General features: G+C 40.8%; 1 pseudogene across 1 annotated transcript; it reads right to left on the bottom strand.

Moving 5' to 3' along the window:
- Window positions 1-6,293: 6,293 nt before the first annotated feature.
- On the bottom strand, window positions 6,294-7,329 carry LOC309831771 (heterogeneous nuclear ribonucleoprotein A1-like; annotated as a pseudogene). Its single transcript has one exon. The product of its transcript is annotated as a heterogeneous nuclear ribonucleoprotein A1-like (transcript).
- Window positions 7,330-10,034: the final 2,705 nt, after the last annotated feature.

The following is a 10,034-nucleotide window of genomic DNA, read 5'->3' as shown; positions in this document are numbered from 1 at the left end:
GAGAGTGGGGCTTGGAACGTTAATGCTGCCCCTTAGAACCTCCCACGTCCTGCCTAAGTGCTTCACTGACCACTGTGAGCCCATGAATCGCCACAGGAGCAAGTAAGTCCACGGCTGTGGAAAGCTGTACTGACGGTGCCGGTCCATAATGGCCACCTGCCCATCTGCAGTATACTTAGTTTTTTTTTCCTTCTTAATAGAGTAGCTTTAGAAGCATTACAACATCTGAACGTCTACACCAAAGGGGCCAGGGATGACCTCATTAACAGGAGACTCAAAGATAGCCCTTACCTCAAACTCTCCAAGAGAGAGACGTGTGTTTTCTGTCCTTCAGAAGATGCCCTTTTGGTCTGGACACAGTTCTAATGATTCTGCTTTAATAATCATATTTATATAGCTCTGAAATACTAGAGCTACTCAAGTGGGAAGTTTCCCTGATGAACCACAGGAAAAGATATCAAAATCTCAGAGTATAATAGAAATAGTACAAACTAAGCTTATAGAGTACTTTAGAATTTGCAGAGTACTTTCATAAACACTGGCTCAATCTTGAGGGTTTTGAACGCTGTTCTGGCAAAAAAAAGTTAAGACCTAGAAGTGCTGTTTTCAAAACACTTCAGAATTGAAATGTGGTAACACTTTAATGATGCTGTACTCCTGTATAGGCAGATATTTTCTTTTGATATAATATGTGCTGTCTTTCAGGGAAATCCTTTATTAAATTTGAGTCTTATTTTAATAGTCACAGGGGAGACAACATCAGACTTTCTGGCTATGGAGTCTCACTGTGTTGGAAGGAAATTTTCAAAATTATTTGCCTAGTTAAGCAATTGACTCCTTTTGCTTTAGTGGGCTGTCTTATCATATCAAGTATTCTTGCTATGTCTCTTAGTAATAAGGCTTTTTAAGTTGTCCTAGTTCAATAGTGACATGTATAATATAACAATAGAGACAAGTGAACTCTAAGACATGTACAATCTCAAAGTTATGCTTCTCTATAGAATGAGTCTACTTTTTTTCTTATACAAGAGAACTTTCCACTGATTTTGTTTAAACTCTTCTAACCCCAGGGCTTTATCTAATGTAAGATTTTATAAATTTTTATGAAATCCTGAGACTTTCATAAATGTAAAAACGAATCCAATTTGATTCAGACCTGTCTGATCCAAAATGAATTCTGTACCATTTCACTGTAAAGCAACTGGCTGCCCTGTTTTAGACAGAAGCAAATATCTTCACTAGACTTCAACACTCAAAATAATGGCTGTACAATTCATTCATTCATCAAATTCTTTCTGAGCATCTGCTATCCCCAATATTATGCTGGGGTGATGACATAAAGGAAGACACGGTCCTTTATAGAGCATTTGTCTAATGGGGGAGACTGATCATTGAACTCTTCACTCTTATCCGAACAGACTCTTGTCATAACTCTACTGCTGAGGGACAAGTTGTAGGTTTTCCATGTAATAATAGCAATAATAATATCTGACTTGTATATATTATACACCTATATTTATGTACATATATACACGTATGCTATATACATTGCTTATTTATCTTTTCTTCAATGTCTAACACAGAACATGATAGAGGGTAAACCCTCAATAAATATTTCCTGAATTAATAAACTAAAGAAATGCAACTTGATTTAAAGACTAAAAGAATCCCTATCAAGAATATATACACTTGAGGGGCTTCCCTGGTGGCGCAGTGGTTGAGAGTCCGCCTGCCGATGCAGGGGACACGGGTTCGTGCCCCAGTCCGGGAGGATCCCACGTGCCGCGGAGCGGCTGGGCCCGTGAGCCATGGCCGCTGAGGCTGCATGTCCGGAGCCTGTGCTCCTCAACGGGAGAGGCCACAAGAGTGAGAGGCCCGCGTACCGCAAAAAAAAAAAAAAAAAAAAGAATATATACACGTGAATCACTTTTCTGTACACCTGAAACTAACACAACATAGTAAGTTAACTATACTTCAATTAAAAATGATTTTAAAAATTAAAAAAATAAAAGACTAAAAGAATCTGCATCACAGGAAAAATCGTTTTGACCTCAGTCTTTGGAGGCCGCCCAATATATCACCCATGGAACGTAATCTTTAGAATGAAGATCTAACACCTCAACTCCTTCCTTTCAAATCAACTTAAGAGATATCTTTTGAACAACTACCGTGTGCTAGACAACGGTAAGCACTGAGATAGAAAAATGGCTTCAATAAGGTCTCGTCCTCAACAAATCTTTCCTGGGAATTCAAATATAATATGGAAACAAAGATCTGTGCTCCTAAGGATATAGATTGTACTTTATTTATCTTTTTCTCTCCAGTGCCATGGCACATAGCAGATATTTAGTAGAAGATTGTTGAGTAAATAGATGAATCAACAGATGGAGTAAGACTTAAAATGAGAATAGCAAGGAAGGAGTAATTCTCACCTGTATGCATGAGGGGAAAGGAATTTAGTCTAGAAAGGCTGCAGATTGGAGGTGACAAGTGAACTTGGTTTTGAAAATGAGATGCTTTTAAGATAAAGAAGGGGAGACAAACGTCATAGTTGAGGAGGCAGTAAGAACAGAGACATGGGAGAGGAAAAGAACATGCTTGGAGTGGTTCCCTTTGGGAAGCTGGTGGTCATATTGGCTCTTCCTGGTTGGTGAGAGCATGGTCCCTTTGTAACATCGTTCTTTCATCATGGAGGAGAAGCACCCTAGTCCAGCTTTCTAGAAGAGCTAATTTCTCCCCATTTCACTTCCCTGACTTATTTGGTTTTCAGTTTGTGAGGAAGGCAGAGGAAGAAATGTCGGAGACAGAAGAGATGAGGAAAAAATGTTCAAAACTATTCTATGGCGGGTCCAGGATCAGCCAGGTAACTTGATGCTCTATCTCGACTGCTTCATTCCGATGTCCACCTGAGTAAATTCATAATTGATCCTTTGGATTGATGCCAAAGTTTGCATATAATATACCTCAGCAATCACAGATTGAATCCAGAAGGACTTTATTGAATCCAGTTGTTAGAGAATCAAAAACTCCCTTTCCGTGCCTCAGTTATTTATAGGTCAATCCAAAAGGAAAATAAAAAAAAAGTCCTAGTGCTATCCAAGCTTGCTTTCAAATGGGCCAAACCAGTTTTAAACAGTTACTTACAACATCCTGCCAATTTCCATTTCATAACAAGCATGAAGTTAACATTTTTAAGAGAAAGAACAACTTCACTAGTAGCCCAGCTACGAAGAAAAGATATTCAACCTTCTAATAAAATAGTAATGCTGCAAGCTCAGCGGCTCATAAAACATTTACAACCTTCAGCTAGTAAAGTGCAGAACAAGAGATTTAATGTTGCTGCTTGATGGAATGAAGGGATGCTTGGTATAAGTATCACCCCAAAGCAAGTAGGCTGCAGGGGGTGCAGGAAGAAAGGTCCCCTTGTGGCTGCAGGTGTCTATTTTGTAGTTAACCAAAGGTATATGGTCCCTTGCTGACATTTTTCTTTGATAACCTAGAACTGAAGCACTAAATGGGATGGATGGAGAGAGAAGAAATTGAGCTGAGAAGTCAGTCCATGCCACCCCGTGTTACAACTTCAGTGAAACAATGTACGTTACATACCAATAAGAGTGGCGCAACCAGAGGCACACCTAAGGTTGGCCTTGCCTAGCTCAGGTGTCTTTCTTTAAAAAAAAAAAAAAAAAAATTATTTATTTATTTATTTGGCTGTGCCTGTCTTCCTTGCGGCACATGGGATCTCTCAGTTGCACATGCGGGATCTTTTAGTTGCTGGCATGCAAACTCATAGGTGCTGCACGGGGGCTCTAGTTCCCTGACCAGGGATCGAACCTGGACCCCCTGCATTGGGGTCGCGGAGTCTTAGCCGCTGGACCACCAGGGAAGTCCCCTGCTGTGTAGGATTCCCGCTGCTGTGGGAGATGGGGCGGGAAGAAGAGGCATGCATCAAGTTACCCAGAGGTAACTCTCTGCATCCTCTGTGTGTGTTTGAATGACTGTGAGAGGGATGGCGAGAGCCCCGGCAAGGACTGAGTTGTTTCCTTCTGCTTTTCATTTGGGACTACGGCTGGGCATGCGTTAACATGAACAAATCCCTACTTTATATGATAACAGGAATTTGTATATACAAATTGTGTATCAGAAAATAGGGATGTGTTCATGTGTGCTTTCAATCTGAGGATTTGTTTTTTGATTCTGGAAAATTCTGAGCGATACTAATTATCTACTACCGTGTCCTCAGTTCTCTACTTTGGAACTTTTATGTTATATCTATGCTAAAGTGTGAATCTAATCTTTTCTATCTCATGTTTTTTCATTGGTTCCGTGTTCTGGGTAAATATCCCAGCATACCTTCTAATTTATTAATTCTCTTTGTTCATCTAGAGTTTTTTTTTTTTTTTTTGCGGTACGCGGGCCTCTTACTGTTGTGGCCTCTCCCGTCGCGGAGCACAGGCTCCGGATGCGCAGGCTCAGCGGCCATGGCTCACGGGCCCAGCCGCTCCGCGGCATGTGGGATCTTCTAGGACCGGGGCACGAACCCGTGTCCCCTGCATCGGCAGGCGGACTTCCAATCACCCTGCGCCACCAGGGAAGCCCCTAGAGTTGTTTTTATTTTTTTCTAATTATAGTGGCGATACTTTTTATTCCCAGGACTTTTTCCTGGTTCTTTATCATATCCACTTGTTTTTGTTTCATAATCCCTTCCTATAATTTCTTAGTTTGCTAAGTTCTTTTTCCCCTTAGCTCACTGGGAGTTTTAACACGGTTTTCAGATGGCTGTATTATCTCTATCCTTTCAGGGATGAATCCCCGATTCAGTGAGTATTTTGGCTATCATTTACGACGTGAGTTTCATTTCTGCATTTTAAACTTTTAATTGCCATGTCATCTTGAGTGGAAATTTCCTTTTGCTGGTGTTTATTGCCCCACTTCTCTTGCTCACCTCTCCTTGCCTCGGAAATTGTGATTGCTCTCACCCAGCCTAGGTCCCCATTCAGAGCCAAGCTCTGTGGGAGCAGTTTGGGTGTCTTATCTGTGGGAGCAATGCTGATCCCATCTCTTTGTCAGCAGGTGCCTTTGGGCGCAGGCTCTGCCTGGGAGCCTCCAGCTTCTCTCTCCTGCTGCTGGTTATTGGTGACAGGCTTGCACCCCAGCTGCAGCTTTTTCTAAGCTCTTTTTCTAGAAGGGCAAAGTACCCTGACCCTGTGTGTCACACAGCCAGGCCAACGCCACGCCCCACCCAGAAGAGGTGCAAGTCTGTTCCGCCATGCCTGGGAGCTCCCAGCAACCGTGCTAGTTTCCTATTCTAGAGCCAGGAAGACTGGAACCTCCACCATACCTCACTCTCTTATTTCTGGACCACAGAGATATTCTCTTGTTTTTGAGACTGTTTACATATTTTTAATTAAAATAAAAGCTTTAACTTATCTTTGTTCTCGGCATGAAAAAGTACTATGTCCTGTTAAGAAGGTAAACAATGCTGACCTGTATTGCAATTGGGTTAAATGTAACATTATTTCTTACCAAAAATAAATGACGGAGCTCTAGAAAAATAACAAATTAAGATGAAAATTGCAAAAAAATTTTCATGAAGTGGAAACAAGGCATTTGTAAGGTATAAACCATCTAGTACTGAGAAAGTCTTAGGAAAGTGGAGAATTAAATAAAGAATATAAGTAGTCTGAAAGTTAGAGAATTAAAGAGAGAAAATGTTCAGGTTCCTGAAGGAAAAAGGTCAGGAAAAGATTAAAGGGTGTGAACTGAAGCTGAGTATAGTTCTTGCTGAGAAGAGTCAGGAAAGACAGAGTTTATAACAATGTCAAGAGAAGCAATGGAAGAGGAAGTGGAAATAAGGGAAATTTAGACCTCCTTCTAATTCAGAACTATGTTCATATTTTCCTAGGGTTAATGCTTACTCATTCACTTCAATGCCAATGCATGTTTTATTTATTTAAAAAGACGCATTTATTCAGCTTCATGGTCAGACTATTACATTTAGCCATCAAAAGTATGGGTGCAAAAAAAACAACCTACATTAAAACCCTTTGTTGGAATACTTTACACTTTCCACAGAACAGAAACTGAAATACCTGTTATACAATTAGTCACAAATACAGTCCTCAATTTTTTTTGCCCACACACATGAGTATTGTCTAAAACATGTCTTCTTTGTAGCAGCCAGGCCCTGCCACCACTGCGTTTGGCTGTGTCCACAAATCTATTGTAACCTGTAGCTTCCCCATCACTTCTCTGGCTCTCCTCTCCTGCTGAGCTCTGTTTCCTGGCAGTAATTAAAACCTTCTGCCACTGCCAGAGGTCCTGCTGCTGCTGGAACCGCCACAGCCACCTTGGTTTTGTGGTTTGGCAAAGTATTGGCCTCCACCACCACAGGGGCCGGCACTTCTGCCTCCAAAGTTTCATCCCTTCATGGGTCCAAAATTTGAAGATGGTTGTAACTGCCAAAATCATTGTAGCTTCCGCCACCTCCAAAATTGCTTCCACCATTACCAAACCCGTTACAGCCATCCCTACTGCCACCACAGCCACCGCCACTGCGGCTGCCACCAAAGGCGTCTCGACCACTGAAGTTTCCTCCACGACCAAAGCTGTCATTCCCACCAAAGCCCCCTCCAAGACCACCACCAAAGCTTCCAGAACGACTTCCAGCTCCTTGGCTGGATGAAGCACCAGCCCTCTGTTGCTTAGGTAGGGCTTTCCTTACTTCACAGTTGTGGCCACTCACAGTGCGGTATTTCTGAATGACAATCTTGTTTAATGAGTCATGGCCATCAAACGTTACGAAAGCAAAGCCTCTCTTTTTGCCGCTGCCTCGGTCAGTCATGATTTCAGTCACTTCAGTTTTCTCATACTGTTCAAAATAATCTCTTAGGTGATGTTCTTCAATGCCTTCTTTAACGCCACCAACAAAAATCTTTTTCACAGTTAAGTGGGCACCAGGTCTTTGAGAATCTTCTCTTGAGACGGCCCTCTTCGGTTCCACAACTATTCCATCCACCTTGTGTGGCTTTGCCTTCATGGCTGCATCCACCTCCTCCACAGTGGCATATGTGACAAACCCAAAGCCTCTGGAGCGCTTGGTGTTTGGATCCCTCACTACCACACGGTCTGTGACCGTTCCCCATTTGCTCAGAATGGCTCCTCAGACTCTCATCGGTTGTTTCAAAGATCACATCTCTGAAGAGGAGCTTCTGCAGTTGTTCAGGCTCTTTGGGAGACTCTGACTTAGACATGACGGCAGTGGAGGGGGGAGACAGCAACGATGCTTACTCCCCAGCGTCCACTGGCAGAAAGGAGTAATCTAGCGAACGTATCTCCCAATGCATGTTTTAAATAGTGAGCTATGTATAGGGCACTCACTCTTATGTTAAGAGCTGTTTGATCATCTGAGGTCTGACTGAAAAAGCAAACAAACAAAAAGTTCCTATTTTCAAAGAACTAAATCTAACTGGAAGAATGCAACAAAACCAGAAACAGCTGTGGTGCAATTAGTTTACTGGTGCAGACGGATGACAGAGAACTTGAGTCTGGTGGTTGCAGGAATGCCTGGAGCTGACGTGGCAAAAGGGGGTGGGACTTGATTTGAATAAAAAGAAGAGGAGGGGGGGAAAGGAAGGGTGAAGAGGAGAGAAGAGGAGGGGCTATTATAGCCCAGAAGCTCTTGCACCCCCAAGGCTAGCACTGTAGCTGGCCTTTTATAGAGGATCAATAATGTTTGTTCATAAAAGGAGGGAAGATGGATGGAGGGTAGGGGCACAGCTGAGCTGCCTCAGGGGACAGAGAGGAAACTGACCTAGAAACATGACAAAGAGGGGAAGCAGATGATGGAGGGGCTCACACACAGGCAGAGAGAGTTTAGATTTGATAGAGTAGGAAATAGAACTCCACTAAAAGTTTTCATTTTATTTTTAAAATTAACATACAATAAAATAGACTGCTTTGTGTGTATACAGATCTATGAATTTTAACACTTTTATCTACCACCGTAATCAGGACACAAGACAATGTCATCACTCCAGAAATCTCCTCTGTGCTCTCCCTTTGCGGTCACACCTTTCTCCCTTCCCTAACCTCTGGCAACCACTGGTGTGTTCTCCCTCACTCTAGTTAGTCCTTTTGAGAAGGTCATATAAATGGAATTATACTGTATGTAACCTTTTGAGACTGGCTTCTTTCACTCAGCTTAATGCTTTTGAGATTCTTCTAAGCCGTTATGTGTATTAATAGTTTATTCCTTGCTGAGTAGTATTCCATTGTTAACTTACTCATCCATTAAACTAAGACATTTTGTTTGTTTCCAGATTTTGATATTTATGGATAGATATGCTATAAACATTTGTGTACAGATTTTTGTGTAAACATAAGTTTTTATTTCTTTAGGATAAGTACCCCTGGAATGGTATTTCTGGGTCATATGGTAAGTGTATGTTTAACTTTATAAGAAACTGTCAAACTGATTTCCATTTTGCGTTTCCACCAGAAATGTGTGACAATTCCAGTTGCTCTGCATCCTTGCCAGTATTTGGTATTTCTAGTGTTTTTTATTTTAGCCATAAAATAGCTTTGTACATATTGTGGTTTTAATTTGCTTTTACCACTAGGAATTGAGGTTGAATTTTTTTTCATGTGCTTATTTGCTTCTGTATACCCTCTTCAGTGAAGTGTCTCTTTAAGTCTTTTCGGTTATGTTTTTTTAGCTGGTTGTTTGTTTTTTTACTGTTAAATTTTGAGCATTCTTTACATATTCTGGTAACAAGTCCTTTGTTAGATATATGATTTGCAAATATTTTCCCCCAGTTTGTCACTTCTCTTTTCTGTGTCTTTCTCAGAACCAAAATGTTTAATTTTGATCAAATTTAATTCATCAATTTTTAATTTTATGGATCCTGTTTTTTTGGTTTTGTGTTTAAGAACTTACAGGGTAGGAAAGAATTCTTTTTCTTACTACTTTCCCAGCTTCTTCTGGTGGGGTCTGTAAATTGAACTGACAAAAAAAATAGATTAACAAGAAAGAGTATACAAATGTATTTAATATAAGTTTAATGTAACATCGGATTCTTCAGAGGGAAATGAACACTTGAAGAAACAGTTAAGCCTGAGCATGTGTATGCTAGGTTTGATGAAGACTGAAAAATCATGGACAAACGTGATGACACAAAAAGGTATGAGCTAAGGGGAGTAAACTGGGGGAAACCTAGCAAGTTTGTCTAGATTCCCCTTGGTGTCCCTCTGTCTTCAGAGATAAGAATGCTCCTTTCTTCCAGGTAGAAGACGCTTCACATGAGTGTCTTACGATCTACTTCAGAGGAAAAGAAGGAAGTCAGAGAATCCTTCCTGCACCTGCTTTCTCTCAAATTCCTTCACCTTAAAATATTCAATACGCCAAGATGCCGTATTTTAGGGTAGCACGTTCTGAATCTTGTCAAACTCTTTCCCTAAGCCCAGGTCATGGTGATTTTTACCTGTATCTTTTTTTTAGTAGTTTTATACCTTCACATTTTACATTTAAGTCTCTGATCCATTTTGAGTTAATTGTTGTTTAAAGCGTGAGGATTAGATCCAAGTTTTTTGGTTGTGGTTGTGGTTGTTTTTGCCTATGGGTGTCCAGTTGTTCCAACATCATTTGTCACTATAGTATTCTTCCTTGAATTTCCTCTGTATCTTTGTCAAAAATCAATTGGTCATATTTACGTGGTAGATCTATTTCTAAATTCACTATTCTGTTCCATTAATCTACATACCTGTCCTTTCGCCAATACACAATGTGTTGTTTACTGTGGCTTTAGAGTATGTCTTAGAATGAGGTGATGTGAGCCCTTCAGTTTTATTCTTCTGTTTTCAAAATTGTTTGAGCTATTCTGGTTTCTGTGTCCTTCCATATCAATTTCAGTATTGACTCGTTTATATCTTCAACAGATCCAGCTGAGAATTTGATTGAGATCCCTTCCAATCTGTAGACTGATGCGGGGAGAATTGACATCTTTGCTAAGTTGTTGAATAAGAGAGTGAAATGA

This window comes from Grampus griseus (genome assembly GCF_964374135.1).
Source record: "Grampus griseus genome assembly, chromosome: 13".
Classification (NCBI taxonomy): Eukaryota; Metazoa; Chordata; class Mammalia; order Artiodactyla; family Delphinidae; genus Grampus; species Grampus griseus.
Note: the sequence above shows the minus strand (reverse complement) of the source record. Positions and strands in the feature narration are given on the sequence as shown.